The sequence below is a fragment of the Eurosta solidaginis genome, chromosome 5, assembly GCF_040869045.1.
Source record: "Eurosta solidaginis isolate ZX-2024a chromosome 5, ASM4086904v1, whole genome shotgun sequence".
In the NCBI taxonomy this organism is placed as follows: Eukaryota; Metazoa; Arthropoda; class Insecta; order Diptera; family Tephritidae; genus Eurosta; species Eurosta solidaginis.
In genome coordinates, this window is record NC_090323.1 from 236,486,570 (window position 1) to 236,506,083 (window position 19,514).

Genomic DNA, 19,514 nt, shown 5'->3' on the forward strand with positions numbered 1-19,514 from the left:
TACAACTTCTGCAGCATCGTCGAAAGGGCGCTTCTAGCCTTTCCGCATGCCGTCCGATGAGGTAGTGCCCAGTCAGAACTCCTACAAGTGAGGAGATTTTGTCCCTGCTTAGGGTGTATACGTGACGGGATCTCTTAGTATCCCATTTAGGCCAGGATTGCTTTGATGTTCTACACCCCGGGGTTAGTAGCCATCTTTCGTTGGCTTGACTGTAGGTATACTCTTTTAGCATTAGCTTGCAAGTGGCAAAAGGCATACCTAGGCGTTCTTTGTCAGGAAGAATCTGTCTGGTCGTACCCTGCCTAACAAGTTTGTCTGCCGCGCAGTTTCTCTCTATATCCCTGTGTCCAGGGACCCATGTGAGGTGTACACGGTTCTGTTGGGCCATCTCCTGAAGAGATCGGCTACAGTTTAGTGTCAATTCGGAGTTGAATGAATAGGAACCAATGGATTTTATTGCCGCTTGGCTATCCTTGAAAATAAAGATTTCCTTGCCAGTATTATTTGCACACCTTGGACTTGAAGATAAGTTACGTATGCCTAATGCGGTGGTTTGCACATAGGTTTGGTTGCGATCGACGCACAGGGTCTCGAGATATAGGCCAAAACGTGGACCCGGGTACTCCTAGAATGTGTTTATAGAATATGGATATCAAATGAAAGCTGTTGATGAGTGCTTTAGTAGATGGTAATTTTCATACCCCTGGGGGCGCTAGGGTCTCGAGATATAGGCCAAAACGTTGACCCGGGTACCCCTGGAATGTATTTATAGAATATGGATAACAAATGAAAGCTATTGATGAGTACTTTAGTAGAGGGTAATTTTCATACCCCTTGTGACTAGGGTCCCGAAATGTAGGCCAAAACGTGGATCAGGTTAACACTAGGATGTGTTTTTACATTATGGGTATAAAATTGAAGCTGTTGATGTGTGCTTTAGTACAGAGTAAGTTTTACACCGCTGGGTGACTACGGTCGCGAGATATAGGCCAAAACATGGACCCGGATACCCTTCCAATGTGTGTGTATTATGGATATCAAATGAAAGCTGTTGCTGAGAGCTTTAAAGTAATTTTCATTGTGATATTCGATTTAGTCCCATCAACCTGTCAAAACTGATAAATATGCATGCGAAGCCGACATAAAGACATGAATTAATAATACCCACATACCTATTTGCATACGTCCTATTCGATTTGCCTGAAATTTGGTATATAAATTTGCCTATATTAGTATTTACGATGCCTTTTTCCGGGAAGTAGACAGAGACGGACTGGGACTGGAATTAGGACTAGGGCTGAGATTGACTCTGAGACTGAGATTCGGAGTGGGACTGGAACAAAATACATACTACCCTCTGGGACTGGCAATAAGAAATGAAGAAGAATGAGAAAAACGTGAGAGAAGAGAAAAGAGAGAAGGAGACTGAGAGAGAGATAGAATGAGACGAAGATGGAGATAGATGAAGCGAAAAATACGGAGGGAGGAGTGACTGCAAAGATTAGGAGAAAGTGTAGAGGGGGGGGGGGGCAGATTTAGACGGAAAAAGCTTATTAAAATGTATGCAAATACACCAAATTTAGGGCGGAACAACGGCTGCCGGGTCTGCTAGTAATAAAATAATAATAAGTGTATATTTTAATTTCTGAACCAAATTCGGATCTCTTGACCTTTTTTTTGGGGGGGGGGCATACCTCCACGAATTGTAGTGACATCGACTCGCAAACTATGTGCTAAGTTTCAAGTCTCTGGTTCACCGAGAAGTTAGTTAAAAGTCGATCGCAATATTTCCATTTTAAAATTAGTTTTCTGTATATCTCGATCCATGCGCCACCTAGCTGATTTTTTTCACTTGCATTGTAATGTTCCCCAGATCTTAACTATGTTCTAAGTATCAAGTGTCTAGTTCAACGGGAAGTTACCGAAAAAGACTGTTCCGTGGGTAAAAAATTCGTATGGATATGAGCGGACAAACATGAAAGGGACTTAATATAAAGGTAGTAATAACAAGTAAAGAAGGCTAAGTTCGGGTGTAACCGAACATTACATACTCAGCTGAGAGCTTTTGAGACAAAATAAGGGAAAATCACCATGTAGGAAAATGAACCTAGGGTAACCCTGGGATGTGTTTGTATGACATGTCTATCAAATGGAAGGTATTAAAGAGTATTTTAAAAGGGGGTGGGCCATAGTTCTATAGGTGGACGCCATTTCGGGATATCGCCATAAAGGTGGACCAGGCCTGACTCTTGAATTTGTTTGTACGATATGGGTATCAAATGAAATGTGTTAATGATAATTTTAAAAGGAAGTGGGCCTAAGTTCTATAGGTGGACGCCTTTTCGAGATATCGCCATAAAGGTGGACCAGGGCTGACTCTAGAATGTGTTTGTACGATATGGGAATCAAATGAAAGCTGTTAATGGGTATTTTAAAAGAAAGTGGGCCTTAGTTCTATAGGTGGACGCCTTTTTGAGATATCGCCATAAAAGTGGACCAGGGGTGACTAAAGGATTTGTTTGTACGATATGGGTATCAAATTAAAGGTATTAATGAGGGTTTTAAAAGGGAGTTGCCCTTAGTTGTATATGTGAAGGCGTTTTCAAGATATGGACCCGGGTACCCCTAGAGTGTGTTTATAGAATATGGATATCAAATGAAAGCTGTTGATAAGTGCTTTAGTAGAGGGTAATTTTCATTGTATATATACCCACATCTGAAAATGGGTGGCGCACTCTTAGATATATGTGTACATACATACATAAACAAATGTGCATACATACATAAACAAATGGACTTATTCTCGCCCGGTTACGACGCACTCATATGTCCAAGTATATATATTAATGTCCATATGGCAATGCAGACTTAAGACCATATGTGCGGGCTCCTAATGACATTACGGTGGTCCATTTAGATCAAATAAACGAGTTTGTCCAGCATCATCCCATGATATTGGAAAACACAAAAAACCTGATAATTTAGTAAATAATACGTCTAGAATGTAGAAATTTGACACGTGGACTGATATTGAGACTCTTGATCAAAATTTGGAAACATTTGGGAGTGGCACAGCCCATTTGTGATAAAATCAATTTTACAAATATTATTAATCATAAATCAAAAACCGTTAAACCTATCGTAACAGAATTCGGCAGAGAGGTTGCCTTTACTATACGGAATGCTTTGAAGAAAAATTAACGAAATCGGTTATGGACCCACTTTTATATAAAAGATTTTTAAAACGGTCGTGGACGAATAAAATAAGCTATATCTTTGCAAAAAAAGAGCTTTATATCAATGGTATTTCATTTTCCAAGTGGACTTATAACAATAAATAGGAAAAACTTCAAATTTAAAAAATGGGCGTGGCGCTCCCCTTTTATGACTAAACAATTTTCTATGTTTCGGGAGCCATAACTCGAAGAAACATTAACATATCGTAATGAAATTGTGTACACATATTTTCCTTATACCAGAAAATATTTCTAGTAAAAATAGACGGAATCGGTTAAAGACTACAGCAACTGAGATATAAAACAAGTTTAAAAGGGTCGTGGACTAGCTAATAAGCTATAACTTAGCAAAAAATAGTTTTGAATCAATGATATTTCACTTATCAAATTGTATTGTAAGAGGAAATGTGGAGACATTTTTTTAAAGGGGCGGTGCCACGTGTTATGTAGAAAAGTAATTTATTTGAAATGAAATGTTCAGTTGAAGCTTACGCTGAGTATATAAAGTTCGGTTACACCCGAATTTAGACACCTTTACTTGTTAATTCTATCTACAAATTACCTAGTGTACATATAAGATCTGGGAATCGAATTCAAAAAGATGCTGCAGTGTCCTGTGTTTAAACAAACCCAAAACACAATTTCTTGGTTGATGAAGCGGCGATAACGAATCAAAAACAAGTCGATAAATTATTGATAAGAAACCGATATTTCGTAGCTAATTTATAGCCGATAACAAGCGTACAAATCGTCGATAGCATTGTTATCGATAACAGTCAACTACACTTCAATAACAAGCCGATAAGCAACTGGTAACTCGTAGTAATCGGTTGTAACCGATAACAAGCCAATGAACCTCTTCCTTAAAATAGCCTAGAAATTATAGCAAATTGGACCTAAAATATTCTCGACGGTAATCCGCAAAGCTCCCAAACAAAAACAGTTCCAAAAAGCTTCAGATATATGCAAAGATATCCGAACTGATCCGGGAAGTTGTACCTACGTCAATAAAAATAGGTTCCGAAGCGATCTGTGACTTCCGAATAATGCCGAGAAGTCACGAGCTGCCGCTATTGAAAGCAACCTACCAAAGCTTGTAACCTGATTGATGAGAAAGATAATTTGCCGCTTTGCAACTGGGCTGTTTTTAGTTAAATTTGCTATTAAAAAGTGAACTTGGGTTTTGTTTACCTCTGTAGCTCAAAAATGCCGAAAAATATGCTAGATACTTTCGCAAAACGACAGTTTCGCCTACATATTTAATCGCTACATTCTAAATGGTGCTAATCGGATGCACAACGGAATAGTTGGCTACCGTAGTTGTACCCACAGCCCTTAAATCTAAGCGGGGGACAAACTAAGAACCGCCTCTTAATAAAATAGTTCTGCGATAGTGCGATGCACTGCAAGTTAAATCTTACCGTACCGGCTATGAAGCCAAAATTACGTGAATAAAACAATATATTTTCTCGCCCAGATAAGGAACACCCTAGTATACCACATGAGCACATACCCTAGCGTATGTTGATGATTTCATCTCTTCATGCCGTTTTTGATTGACTGACTGCAAATTATCAAATCAAACAGACAAACATAAAATCCACCGGCGGAGCGCGTTATGAATTGAAAATATTCTTATTAAAAGTACAAACAAGTAAATGAGTAAATATTGAATTGAAATGTTTGAACATTTTTGGTATAATGATGTTATAGCTAGTGGACTGCAGTGACGTGATCAGTGCCTCAATATGATAGTCAGTATTGTTATGATGACGAAGTAGACCAATTACGGGATAAACTTAGCAAAATTATATGTGGACAAACAAAAAATGTAGACTAATGTAAAGCGAGTAAAATTCGTATACTATACCTGATTCCAAAAGGGGCCCGTTCCAACAAATTTTTCTTTGAAGAAGTTCTCTTGTATTACTTGTATGTTCTGAAAAACGGGCCACAGGTCTAATTGCACTGGATCACAAATTCCAATTTTTTTCTGCACCAGAGACGCCATTATGAAATTCCTATGTAAAATTACCCCCTGATTTCGAAAATCAACGTTATTTTTAATTCTATGGTAACGTTTTTGATATATTTACGAATAACGGTTTTTTCCAAAAAAAAAAATTTTGGTCCACTAAATCATATATATATCAAGAAAGAATTGAGCAATTCCAAAACGGGTTGAGCTTTTAAAAAGCAATAAAATTTGCTATAAACTGTGCATACAACACTTTTTGCTAGGCCCTGCAGATTCAAAGATAACGAACAATCATTACGGATTTTTTCCATTTTTTTTTTTGTATAAATATAAAAAAATTTGTACTTTGCGAGGAAGGATCTCGAAAAGTTTTTCTTTTTTTCCAGATTTGTTTTTTTCTCTCTAAGCTCTGTATTATTACAAAAAAAAAAGCTTTCATTTAATAAAGTCGATGGACTAATACAAAAGTTATAAGCATTCAAGTAAATATATCCATTTAATACTTAAGTACCCTACTGGTACATATGTGTTAATATTCGCTAACTAACTGATATACGAATACTAACACATATGTACCAGTAGGGTAAAAGCTTATTTTCTTTGTAATAAAACAGAGCTTAGAGAGAAAATAAAAAAATCTGCAAAAACTAACAAACTGTTATACGAATACTCGCACATACGTACCAGTAGGGTACTTAAGTATTAAATGGGAATATTTACATGAATGCTTATAATTTTTGTATTTGTCCATAGATTTTGTTGAATGAAAGCTTATTTTTTTTTTGTAATAAAACAGAACTTAGAGAGAAAAAACAAATCTGCAAAAAAATAAAAAGTTTTCGAGATCCTTCCTCGCAAAGTACACATTTTTATCACATTTTCAAAAACGTTACCATAGAATTAAAAATAACCTTGATTTTCGAAATCAGGGGGTGATTTTACATAGGAATTTCATAATGGCGTCTGTGGTGCATTTGGGCTGTAAACCAGTGTTATTATATGAAACAAAGGACATGTAATATTTTCGTAGGGTATTTTCCATAAAACCCGATTGTGTTGAACGGTTTTTAGTATAAAAAAATGTTCAGGTTTTAAGAGTCCGATTATCAAAGCAAATCACTGACCTGTGGATATATGTATAGGTATATAGCAGGCTGTGCAGTAATGAATTTTCTTGGTAATAAAAATTGGTAATTTGCAAATATTTAGTAATTTAAAAATTTAACTATCAGTACAATTACTTTTTACTGGTACTTTGTAATCAATACACCTTTTTCCAATTCATGTCCAACTATTTCAAATACTTTCAATTACCTTTAATTCTTTTCAATTATTTGCTAAAAAGTGGTTAACTAAAAGAAACAAAAGAATTAGGGTGGGGGAATTTTGATGATTGCAGAAATCGGAAAATAATGCTTCATTTCAATACAATAATTAGCTTGACCTCTAAAAAGATTTTCAAAGTGGCATGTTTCACTTTATATTCTTTGTTAAAACACAATTTTTACGAATTTTTTCCGCTTTACAGATACACATTAATTAACTATTGAGAATTGAACACCCTAAATACTCGGACATTTGTTCTTTATCATCTAAAACGTCACATAAAAATTGTATGAAAGCTATCCTCAAGATAGGTTTTCATGAAACAACTAGTTCAACTTCTCCTCAAGCTGCAATATCGAGGGACGTCAAGCCAACTTTATTTTACTAAAATGCAAACTAATGTGAATGAAAGACCCTATAAAAATGTTTTTCACAATGTTTGTGAGTCACTGGGACTATTAAAAGCTGAAGACAGCGACTTTCACGCTTTTTCACAGTGACCGTATTTCCTAGAACTGTGCCCATTCTCAGCTTTAAGAAAATAAATTCCACGAAACCGCTAAATTTGGCAACCTCGCGATATCTCTCTAACGGTAATGCCCTCTCATTCTCCACGGCGAGAGTTAGATATTTGCCCTTAGAGATAGGCAGCGCGCTTAGCTAGACAATGTACTCGTGTCAAAAAATATTCGCCGGAAACTAGGGTCTTAAGCTCAAACTCGTGATATGGCCGTCATCAGAACCATTCTAAAATATGGGAGAATGATGTGGTGGCCAGCACCAATCACAGTACAGCGAGCAGCTTTCAGATATTCCTAGGACCAGTAAACGTGCTATTTAAACAGTTGTGTTTGTATTTTAACACATACGAAGCTGCAACGGTAGATAAACTGGATAAGTCCCACTCGAGGCAGTATAGCCTAAGCCGTATTTTTAGTAGGTTTCCGGGTGATCCTCTGAAATCAGACTTTCATGTATCCTAGTTGAGTTTTGACAGGTTTTATAAGGTGATATTCCCTTTAAAAGAGCCTGGGGGGAGGGGGGAGACGTGGTGACGGATACACGTCCTCTGACTTGCTTAATTGGGCAAGAAAATAAATTTTTAGAATTGCTACCCAGTCACGGGACACTAACCGTAGGAGTTGCGGCAATTGTTGCTAAGAAACATTCACGTTTCCCTTTGGGGACGATCAGCTTTAGCACACATAAGGTTTGAATCTATTTGTAGTTATATACTGTTAGAACTTCAGGAAATTGCAAGGTGCTCGGTAAACGATATCAACATATCCCTCTGCAGAACCAAATGGTTCGAACGGAGTTTCGAGCAGTCTACAGCAATCAGCCATAATTGGTTCTAGGAAGAAGTACATAAAAATTACATAATCAACGTAACAGCATCATGACATCACTGGTGGTAATATACTGTCATAAATATGTGGATATGCTTTTAAGCATTTGCATGAACTTGTACCATATACTAGATAGAGAATTCCAACATTTTAATCTTTAATTTAAAAATATTTTTAAATACTTTAATTAGTTCAACATTGCAACGCTCAAGTGCAATGTTTAGTAATATGAACAAAAAATACACCAGAATAAATATATGTACACTGAGAGAAAAGTGGCGTTCTGTCCATGCTCTAACTATATAAGGAACTTTGGGTTGCCAGAGCCTTGCCTGCTAAATATTTGTATGATACATTCATATTTGTTGAATCCTTGCTAAGCAACTGTAGTAGCCTAGAGGCTATGATGGTGAGATTTCGATGGCAGGATCACGAGTTCGAACCTCACCAAACTTTAGTATTTTTCTCTTCATCCTTTATTATTTTTACTTCGCCTTAGAAACCGAACTTTTTTTTTGAAATATCAACCATCGGTTCTTATAGTTCTTATAAAGGCAGCATAGGTACGAAAATATACTTTTCATTTACTTCATTTTATCGTTCATGTACAGGTAACTCTCAACCACTTTACGAAATGTTATAATTGTGGGTTAAAAAGTTGGATTTTCAATTTTAATTTGTTATTTAATATTTTTTTTTTTTATAATTAAAAAAATTTCAAAAAAAAAAGAAACACACGTTTATCAAGACCAGACTATTCGTAGAATGCGAACGATGTATATGACAAATATGTTCTCAAACCAGACCGTGGTTAATGCTTACGAAAACCCCTCTTTAACAGATTTTCTTCCACGGGTTTTCTTTGTTTTAGAGTTGTTTTGTTTCGATTTACAACCATTTTTCTCTGAGTGTACAGATTAATGCATTTCAGCTTGCAAGGTATTTTGTGCATTTCCGCCACACTAAAACAGATGATATCATCGCTATTCAAGACAATATTGCTAATTTTTTTGAATATACTCGTAAAGATACTAAGAAGTGCCACATTTTTCTTTTTTAGCCCACAACCACATTGTGGTGTTGTTGTTGTAGCGATAAGGACACTCCCCGAAGGCCTTGGGGAGTGTTATCGATGTTGATGGTCCTTTGCCGAATGAAGGTCCGGTACGTTCCGGGAACAAGCACCATAAAGGTACAAGCCCGACCATCTTGGAAACGATTTCGTATGACCACATGCAACCTTCTAGGCCATAACGCCCTTCCACTCCTAGATCCAAAAGGAGTGCGGAGTCGCCAGAGCCTCGGCTGGTAATGAAACAGGATTCGCCACGGGTACGTGAGGTTGACAATTGGGTTGAGAGGTTTGCGCTAGACAACCCTTTGAATCAATTTGGTATTTTAGTCGCCTCTTACGGCAGGCATACCTACCGTGACTATAGTCAGAGGGTTATTCTGGTTACATCCTCCTCGCTTTCATTTCACTGCCTCCCTCGATCTTAGTACAGTGATATATGTAGATAGGTATATCACCTTGGCACATAGTAAAATGGTGAGACGACCTTAGTAGTATCGATCCTAAACATTAATACCTAAAGTTTCTAGTACAGGACCCGAAGTTTCTGGCGGCTACTCCCCAAAACCATCATGGAATGGATTTTCTAATAAAACAGCAACATCATCAACACAACATATCTGTAGCAGGCAAGTTTGGCTGAGGAATGCGCAGGGTAACGCGCAGTAAGTATGTTTGAACTTAATTAGTCGTTACTAAAGTAATGTCCTAAGAAATGGGGTACTACACAACAAAAAGCAAGGTGATTCCACCTACTTATTCATCAACTACATAGTTCATTTTTAACTTAGTTATCCTTTGTACATCCCAATTGAGTAAAGATAACGAATATTTAAGTATGTTCGCGATTTTTACTCCGTTTTATTTCCCTACAAGGTTAAGTCACCTTAATACTTTCATATCTCGAATAAACTATGCACTTTTCATTTCATGTGGAAGAAAAAAGGGGTTATATGGAACAAACTTTAGAACTGATAACATCTCACAAATCTAACATAGTTATTAAGTAATGCAGTCATTATTAAATTCGCTGGCAGATTAAGTTGGAAGTATAAGAAATAATGAGGCGGCGATTCATTCAGAACGCACATCCGCTGTTGGGTTATTTCAGATTTTGTGTTTTCATTTTGAAATTGATTGCTTTTATTACTTTTGCTTTCTACAGCGGCACGACTCAGTTCCTTTTAAGATAAGCCTTATGATGTGACTTGTGCTTGTAAATGTACAGAACTACATGTGTATGCTGCAGTGTCACATACGAACATACACAATATTGGTGTGGTTGTGCAACAAGCAGTTAAAATTGCACTACTTAGCTCAATCCCGAGTATGAACTTCCTGCAGTTCAAGCAGTGTTGACAGATTGACGACGCCGTCGTATTTTGACGATTTTCAACTAGAACGACGCTTGGACGATTTTGTAATGAAAAATGACGATTTAAGACTGCCTCTAACATTTCCGAGCAAGACAAAGTCAAATTTAAACAAGATTGTGTTATTTTTATAGTGAACTGTATGATCAAATTAAAAAGCGTTTTTATTTTAACAACGTTGTACTACAAAACTTAAGTTTCATGGATCCCAAAAAAGTTGTTCTTTGCATCTGGTCTTGAACATTCATCATACACAATAGATCAGAAAATTGTTCAGGATATTGATAGCGAGTATAGGTAATTGAAGTTTTTAGAATTTAAGACATATTTTGAAGACATTTCTAAGGTTCCCCCAGAAGTTTTCTGGAAAACTATTTCTATTACCAAAAGATCTGACACTACATACGCTGCATTCGTTGCAGATGTAATGTGATTGTCATACTCATCAGCAAATGTAGAACGAATTTTTCTAAAATAAATTTAAACAAAATAAAAATCCGAAACCGTCTGGAAACTGATACATTAAAAGCTCAAGATTACAATTTTTGTTGTTATATCGGCCTACAGACTTGTAAAATCGCTTGTTCGAATCGAGCTCAAGGCCTAACAATAATTATTTTATCTTATCATTGTTATGATAAATTTTTTCTTAAATGAAAACATATTTTAATTAAATTATAATAGAAGAAGGAAAAAAAATGTATCATAACAATAATAAGACAAAATAATTATTGTTAGCCTGGAGCTAAAGATTATTTAAAATTAAATAACTTTTCCTGTCATAATATTGAACCGCAAATTATCTTTATCTTTTAAGACGTTTTTGTCATTTATAAAATAAAACGAAATAAATTAAAAAGACTTTTATATGTTATATATAGCAACAAGAAATAACAACCAAAGACAATTTTCAGGAAAGCGCTTTTAAAGATAATATTGTGGAATGAAACCGGCGATCTCGTCGTACGACACCTGGTAATAACCCATTTTCGTCCTAAATCGACTTTGGTTGTTGCCATAGATATGACGATTTTTGACGATTTTTTGGGCGGCGTTTGACGACTTGGAAAAAATATATATGGCAACGCTGAGTTTAAGGCATGATAGCTATTCCCTGCGAAACCTTGTGCCATGGCGGATGAAGAGTAAACTTAATTATGGTTTACTAAAGTTTACTGTGAAGGTGGATGGATGTAACAAAAAATTTCAACGAACTGGAAAAAAACAAACAATCTTTAGGTATATGCGATGACTACTGCAGGGATTCAGTGTTTTGTAGCGCGGCCACTTCAACGGTTTGCCAGAGCAAGTCTAATACTGTCCCAAATATGAATGTATCATATATGTGTTTACTGGCGACCCAAGTTCCTCGCGTACGGAGGGGTGAATTGCAGAGTTGGTCGGGTTTGTATCGCAGCGCACCGCAGTCCATTCTGGCAAAGACCCATCAACATAGATAAAGCTACCCCGTTTATGGAGTGTCTTTATCGCTACAAGAATAAGAAGTAGAAGCCCATTGCACTCGCATTTCTAAAGTCCGAGCTATGCAGTTTAATTAATGGTGGAAGATATTACCCCGTCAAATCTTTGTGGTCACTACTTTGAACTACATTTCATCATAAAGCGTTTCTGCGCTACCATGCTTATACGGCAGCGAGGATGAATGCGACCAAATGCTTCTTCTATGGGCAATGACATATACGCACTAACGACAGTGTGATGCGGGAAGTTGTATTTGAACATACAGACGGAAAAATTAGACAAGGTAGTAAGGAAATTTTTAAATAGGATTGTTGGCACAGAAAGCTAGTGGATGCTTCATTAGGCTCTCACATCTGATTTCGTTTCTTTTTTAGTCTCATTAACTATTCTTCCATGCTGAGAAAATTTTTATTATAAGCGAGCCGTTGAAAACAAGGGAGATCAAAGGTAATATCGTACTGCTTCGGAAAAGGCTACTGAATAAATAGAGGCTTTGGGATTGGCGTAACGAAAAAAAAAAAAATCGTGAACACCGATGTTTCCAAAGTAATGGAAATGGTCCGCGGTTTACTGTGCTGATCCGGAAATAAACAGATTCTACAACCTGCCAGATTACTATTTAGTTGGAAGTACTAGCCGTGACAAAAGTGGTAGAGACACTGAAGGAAAATTGTAAAATCTACAGCCGCTACAGCTTTTATATTAAAAAGCAGCATTTAAGGCAATAATCTCGCATATCACAATACTTAAAAGTGTATTTTAGTGTAAGCAATCCCTAGAAAGAGTCTGGATAAACAGAAAAATACATTTAATTGAGTCCCCGGGCAACAAAAATGAAAAAGCTGATGTGCTAGCCGAAAAGAGTGCTTTCCTCAATGTCTGTAACGTGTACGTCCCAACCGGATTGGACAAAACTCAACAAGGCGAGAGTTGGATATGCTCGACGAAGCAGGGAGTTCGTGGACCCGAGAACGGGGCTTCAAAGTGTCGAAGATCACTTACAGGCCTTACGATCTTAGACTTATCCTATCACTAAGAAGAGAGGACAGTAGGTTTATGATAGCTGGACTATGCCCTTTGCAGTCACAAGGTTTTCAATTTGGCCTCGTCCGTGATAGCATATGTAAGAACTGCGGCTTGAAGGGAGAAACGATCGAGCACTTACTGTGCTCGTGCTCTGCGTACCCAAGGTCTGTACTACGGTTATTAGCAGTGTCACAGCTACAAGATTTAGAAGCGGCTGGTAGGACGGAGTTGTTTCTGGGTTTCCAGTTTGGTTGTTGAGTGAACTTCTGGTAACACTATGGACTCATTCAGTCTATGCGAGGTCATCACAGATCGGCTATTTTTTCTTTATAATGAAACATGGAAAATTTGGTAAAAAATTGTCTATAAAGCTTCATAAAACGTTCAGAAAAAAGGAATGCAATGTCGCACCAGAGTACAAATATAAAGATTCATCGGCTTCGAAGTCACTTCGGACACTTTTTTATGACTCCTTAGAGTGTGTCTGCATAGAAAGATTTGTTTCCCGTTAAGAGTTATGAAAAGGGCTAATTTCTGAGGGAAATTTTGTTATAAATGAGCGCATGTGGCTCTTAATGGAGTCTTGTTCCTTCCTTCAATGTAAATGGGCTCTTATTCGAAGAAAAGTGCTAAATAATTTCAGCTAAGTCTCATATATCTGAAGAGAGAAGATTCAAGGCTCACGATGAGCATACTAAATAGACTGCTTTCTGGCGTCACATGCTTATAAGTAGGGCCTCATCAGTAACAGCAGATGTAGGAAGTGCGAGCAAGACTCTAGCTACTAGAAAAATTTTAGTATTCGCCAGTGGCCAAGAAACTTGATCTGCTCCAAGCATTATGTAATGACGCCGTGGGAGGAATAAAGGAATGGCTGACAAACTTGGGGATGGAGATGGCTAGCAATAAGACAGAAGGGGTTCTGGTGAGCTCAAAGCGGACTGTGGATGAGTTGGTCCTAACCATAGGAGACTATCAAATAAATACAAAGTCTTCCTTGAAATATTTAGGAGTAATCATTGACTCAAAACTAACTTTTAAGGAGCAATGGGGGAGAAAGTTTTTGGAGTTAGTGGAGCCCTAACGCGAATAATGCCCAACATCGGCGGCCCATGCGAAGCTACCCGTCAGCTATTATCCAACGTAACCAGCTCTATAATATTATATGCAGCACCAGTATGGCACGGATCTAAAATTGTCCACCAAAAAGATATATTAGCAGCCTACCGCATTACTGCTATACGAAGCATGTGCTTATTGGTAGGTGTCCGATGACGCGATCCATGTTTTATCCAGGAAAATCCCAGTAGATCTAATCTCAAGTGAAATGGCCGACCATCTGAAGATGCTAAGAAAAGCGTAAGGTCACGAACAATAGTTAGGTGGCAAGAACGGTGGGAAGATTCGAGAAAAGGGCGCTGGCGCATGCTAGTCTAAAATATAGCGGAATGGTACGAGCGAAAACACGGTGAACTAAATTACCACATCACACAGATATTGAGCGGGCACGGCGGCTTCAAGGAATATCTACATAAGCGTGTGATAGAGGAGGATCCTTTCTGTCCCTCCAAATGGGAAAGCGCAGAACATGTAATGTTTCACTGCCCTCGTGTTCACGGCGAAAGACTGTCTGTACACAAAGTTTTTGGAGAGGAGCCTTCCATTAGGAATTTAGTTCCACGAATGTGCGGACAAATAGACTGTTGGACTGCTGTGAGCAAGATGGCCTTTATTGTAGTAACGAAATTGATGCATGCTGAAAGGGAGCGCAGAGAAATGCGCATACGAGGTAGTGGCGGCTAAATCGCCTTTCCCCCCGTGACGTTATGCCTAATGGCGTTCCCACGGGGTGCGGACACTTGAACAGGATTAGCTTGGTTTTATTGGGCCACATTGTCAGCTATTAAGCTAGATCCTAGACAACTTTTAGCATTCGCCAAGAGGACAAAGTTATTTCATAGCATAAGTCCTTGTACCTAGTTGGGGTTTTTTATGTTTGGTAGTCAAACAAATTCTGGCAGCACTATGGACACAATCAGTCACACTGTAAGGTCTTTATTAACCGGCCAGTTCAATCTAGCCTAGTCTATGCGGAGTCTCAAAATATTCTCCTGTGCCAAATGTATGTTTGATGTGTGCTTGCCTTTCAAAACGGAAGTGCCAGGGATCTTTCCAACTCCTCAGACAAAAAAAAAGAAGAGATTTTAGACATTAATTTTAAGTCAGTTCTACACCAAATTTGAAATCTGAATACTTCATCTTATAATTGGCAAAATTAAAAGTAAGCTTAGGTTATTTTATATTTGGGATTTTAGATCGAGTGCTTAAAGGTTAAGTGAAATTTTTGAATTTTTCACACGGCGTGGTAAATATAAAATTTTTTATTTCCAAAATGCATTGACGAATCCACACACACTGCCCACTTCAAATAAAATTTCCGGTTTGTTTTTCGTCATAACTTCTGTTTATCCACATGTTTATTGTATATTTTGTTTTGGTCAACACATTTGTAACTTATCGTTACTTATTTTTCACCGTATTGAGATATTTTTCAATTGAGCACCTTCACCAATTGGCGTGTATTGGCCTCTCTGAGCTACACAGGTAGCAGACACGTTTTGGAGATAGTTGCACAGACAACACGATCACAACACTATTCAGCCCTAACTCGCTTTAACTTCTCATTTCGCTCGTCACGCTCATTAGCAATGCAGGGAAAAATGCATCGAGAGACGCAATGCACTGAGGTATGCAGTACATTCGCCAGCTAATTTCGACTTGCAAGATGCCTAAAACAAAAAATAAAAGAAAAGATAAAAATAAAAGATCATGTTTTATGCTCGCAGCTGTAATTGTATTGTTGTTGCTTTACTGCAGTCTTACGGAACGTGCACTTATTTTTTCGCTTATTTGTTTTTTTTTTTTTGGATTTCGATTTTTCGGTCTTTTTTCGGTTTGGGTTGAATAGAATTTCGGTTCCACGAGCTTATTGCCGTGTAATTGTAGACATTTTTTAATATCTTTCCATAAAATGAATGCATTCACACACATGGCACATAAATTTGTATGGAATTGAAAATTTTTTCACAATTGCAGTTACATTCAATGCCCATAATTCGTGTGAAAAATAATTTTTTTAGGATTTTTTATAAACAATTTTCACATGCTCCAAGTACTGAATTTCACCAAAATTTTACATCCAAGAAAAATTATTTCAATTTTATTCCAGCGATTTTAGTGCTCAGAACTCTTTTTGTTGAACTAATTTTTATGTCTTTAACTCGAGATCAACAATAGCTTCGTTTGTTCTTTTACATGAACTTCATTAAAATGTGGTTCACAGTTTGCCCGTACGAGTATCCGCTGTCAATCAGACAGTCAAAGACCGACAATCAAATTCACCCGCACACACACATATGCACACATACATACATAATTCTTTGAAGATATCAGTTTCACAAAACCTTTTTTTCTTATTTCACTTCACTCCCAACACACCGAACCGTCCCGTTGTGCAATCCTTTCCGTTCCAAAATAATTCGTCCGTTTACTTCGACGTCCAATGCTCAACTAAATTGTACTACTCGCTGTCGAACTCAATGAAACTCTGCAAGATCTCTAGCAAACTATGTACTTCGCCGTGCTATAGTATCTTGGGCTTGGTTGGTTGGCTTGTTGCGCAGCGTTGCTGAGACGTTTCTGGCTCACTGAGGCATTTTGTCTCGCCCCATGCCGCATCTCAGTGTATACTTTGATTGTGACGTCTCACAAAATCCATCCGGTGCGAACGTACATACATATGGTCGATCGAGTATATGTTGTTTTTGGTATAGTTTGTAGATAAATGAGTTTTGAGTTGGTTTTGTGTGTTGGCGGCATGGACTTAGTAACATACATATGTACAAACATACACACAAAAATATGTATTTATGAGTATAAACATGCATATGGTTGCCAGCTCTAGAATGAGTTTTTGTACTTTTGAATACTTAATTCAATCTTAACTGAAACAGTGAAACTCAAGAGTTATGAAAGTGGTCTGAATATATACTTTACTGTAGTCAACTTGACCAATACATAAACGGGATGCGATAATCCAGTGGTGTGGTACCGTGAGACACCATAGTCCAAGTTCATGGCTACCGGGGGTCTTGAAGCAAATGGCTGTTCACAAGCTTTACCTTGGATTCGTGTGACAAGTGTTACAATGAGATGACCCACCCCAACGGCATGAAGTGTTTTCTGCTAATTAGTAGAATATACTTTATATGAGCTTACTTCTCTACGGAGGCGAAGTATTATTCCCTTTGAGAGTGCTAAAAGTAGACGTGCAAGTATTGTACCCTGCGACGAAATTGAACTAGCTACCTCCGAGGAGAGATATCCTTGAACATACGTTCGAGATATTCGTATGATATGATACAACTGTTTAACTTTCCAACAGTTCGAAATATTTAGTTTGCAGCACCAGATTGGTAAAGGAAATGCAATGCTTGAGACATTGGGATTCAGTTGCAGGGGTATTACAACTTGAACCAGGTAAGTGATTTTCAGAGTCTACTTCATTTATGAGGCAAATAAAAATGGGGAAATGAAGGACCTGATACTCCAGTCTCAGATAACGGAGTCTTCAGTTTCAACTGTGGTATATCGGGTCGTGTGCTTGCCTTTCAAAAAGGAGGTCCCTTAATCCAATATCAGTGCAGATAATTTTCAAACTCTTCAAACAAACAAACAAGAAAAATAAAATAGATTTTAGGCATGGTGTTTTCGTTTCAAGACAGTTCTACTGCCTTTCAAATATTCTATCGCTAGGGAAGCATTCCACATCTGTTATATTTGTAGCTATTTAGCACTTATCAAGAAGTGGAATCTTTAGACTGATATGCTAACTGAACTTACCTACGGTATGATCCATGGCGCTTTCGTGCTGAAAAGGCAATTCCTAGAAAGCAGCGACGCTCTCCGAATGTGACACTACAATCTTCTCTTGCAGGACTATGCACAAAAACCAAACATTCCATAACATGACCACTTTCCGCAACTAGTACCACATTCGCAGAAGGTTTGGTATACGTTATATTTATGTCCACAGATTAGGCAGATCGAGGTTTCCACTTTGCCTAAAATGTAGAAATTCCTCTAGCGCCTGCGTGGCTGCAACATCTTAGAGCTGCTTCTTTAGCTTGCTTTGCTTTCCACAGCGAGAAAGTGTACTCGAAACGATCAGAATGGCATCTGTAGAAACAGGGCGGTAAGCTGTAGCTAATCGTAGTAGTTTACAAAAGTAAAGAGACCAAATGAGATGCAAGAAGCTTTTTTATAAACGGCCTTTGCCCAACTGATGTGGGCTGTGTTTTCGCATGCCCCTTGGTAGTGACCATGCTATCTTGTCTCACTCCAAGGTATGCAGCAGAGATACGTATTTCTAATTTCTCCAGGAGCTGCACCGCATTTTATTTTCACCTTTCACGTGATCTAACGATCTTTTAGGTACTTTCTTTATACAAGAAGTATATATGGAGATATCTTGCAAGAGTGCTTTAGTTGAAGGTATTTCTTATGTCCAGCGTGAACAATGCGGGTTTGGCGGCTAAGAATATACCCGATGCAAGTATGCCTGTCGTAAGAGGCGACTAAAATATTGAAATGATTCAAGGGGCTGTGTAGCGTAATTCATAACTTATCCAGCCCAATTGTCAACCTCGCCTAACGGAGGCGAATACTGTTTCTTGAGCAGCTTTGCTTTGGTGACCCCAAGTTTCTTAAGGAAGTAGGGGATGGGAGCTGGATAGCCTAGAAGGTTGAACGTGATCATATTGAATTGTTCTCGAGATGGTCGGGCTTGTAACTTAATGATGCTTTGTTACCACAACGTACGGGATCTATATCCATCAAAGTACCATGAACATCGATAACACTCCCCAAAACCTGCAATGATTAGTTTTATCGCTACAACAACAACAAGCGTACCAATAAGTCAAATCGCACCTCTACTCAATGCCGGTCATCAGTCTTTGTTTAACTTTTCCAGCTATCCAAGCATGCATACTCACCGAAATGACGATGGGAGTCGAAGTCTTCTTTGGTTTGCGATATTGGCACGCCGTGCGCTATCTGCAATCTTACGGTGAAGGTCTTTGTTTCCATCTTTTTGCTTCTGCGGGTTATCTATCAGGTCCTGGTGCATTTCTAGACTGCATGCTCTATCATATCAGCTTTTAGCTTTTTTTGCAGAGCTCAGCATTTATTAGTCTAGCATAGTCTAATATTATTTTGTTGCATTGAAAAATGCTTAGCTAATAGACATTTTTTACGAGCTACATTATATGCCTAGTAAGCATTTTTGTTGTTATTGCCCTCATTCGCAAGGTATGTACATATTTTGTATATATCGTAATGAAATTGCTTTGGTGATCTTATTTCTTGATGCTGTACAAATGGCAACTCGACACTGGCGTAAAGTCTCATTTATGGTATTGCACACAAAGTTTACAATTATATAAATACAGCCCGATTTTTTTTCTTTTATATAAAGTGCTTATTTCTTAGCTAAAAAATCTGAATATGTACATACATACGAGATCTTACTTCCTCTCCCACAGCAAGCGCTTATCAAAACATTCATAAACGCAAACTAAAATAACTTAGCTCATGAATCTGGCGAAGACT

At 37.8% G+C, this 19,514-nt stretch overlaps 1 protein-coding gene across 2 annotated transcripts in view; it reads right to left on the reverse strand.

The window, feature by feature from the left end:
- Nucleotides 1-16,436, reverse strand: part of LanB2 (laminin subunit gamma-1) — a 70,175-nt gene extending 53,739 nt beyond the window's left edge. Inside the window, exon 1 of one of the 2 annotated variants that reach the window (XM_067788965.1) lies at nt 16,307-16,436. The gene's annotated coding sequence lies outside the window, so the exon portion shown is untranslated. Of the gene's footprint in view, nt 1-16,274 lie in introns of both variants that reach the window. The other variant, XM_067788966.1, reaches the window with a different exon arrangement.
- Nucleotides 16,437-19,514: the final 3,078 nt, after the last annotated feature.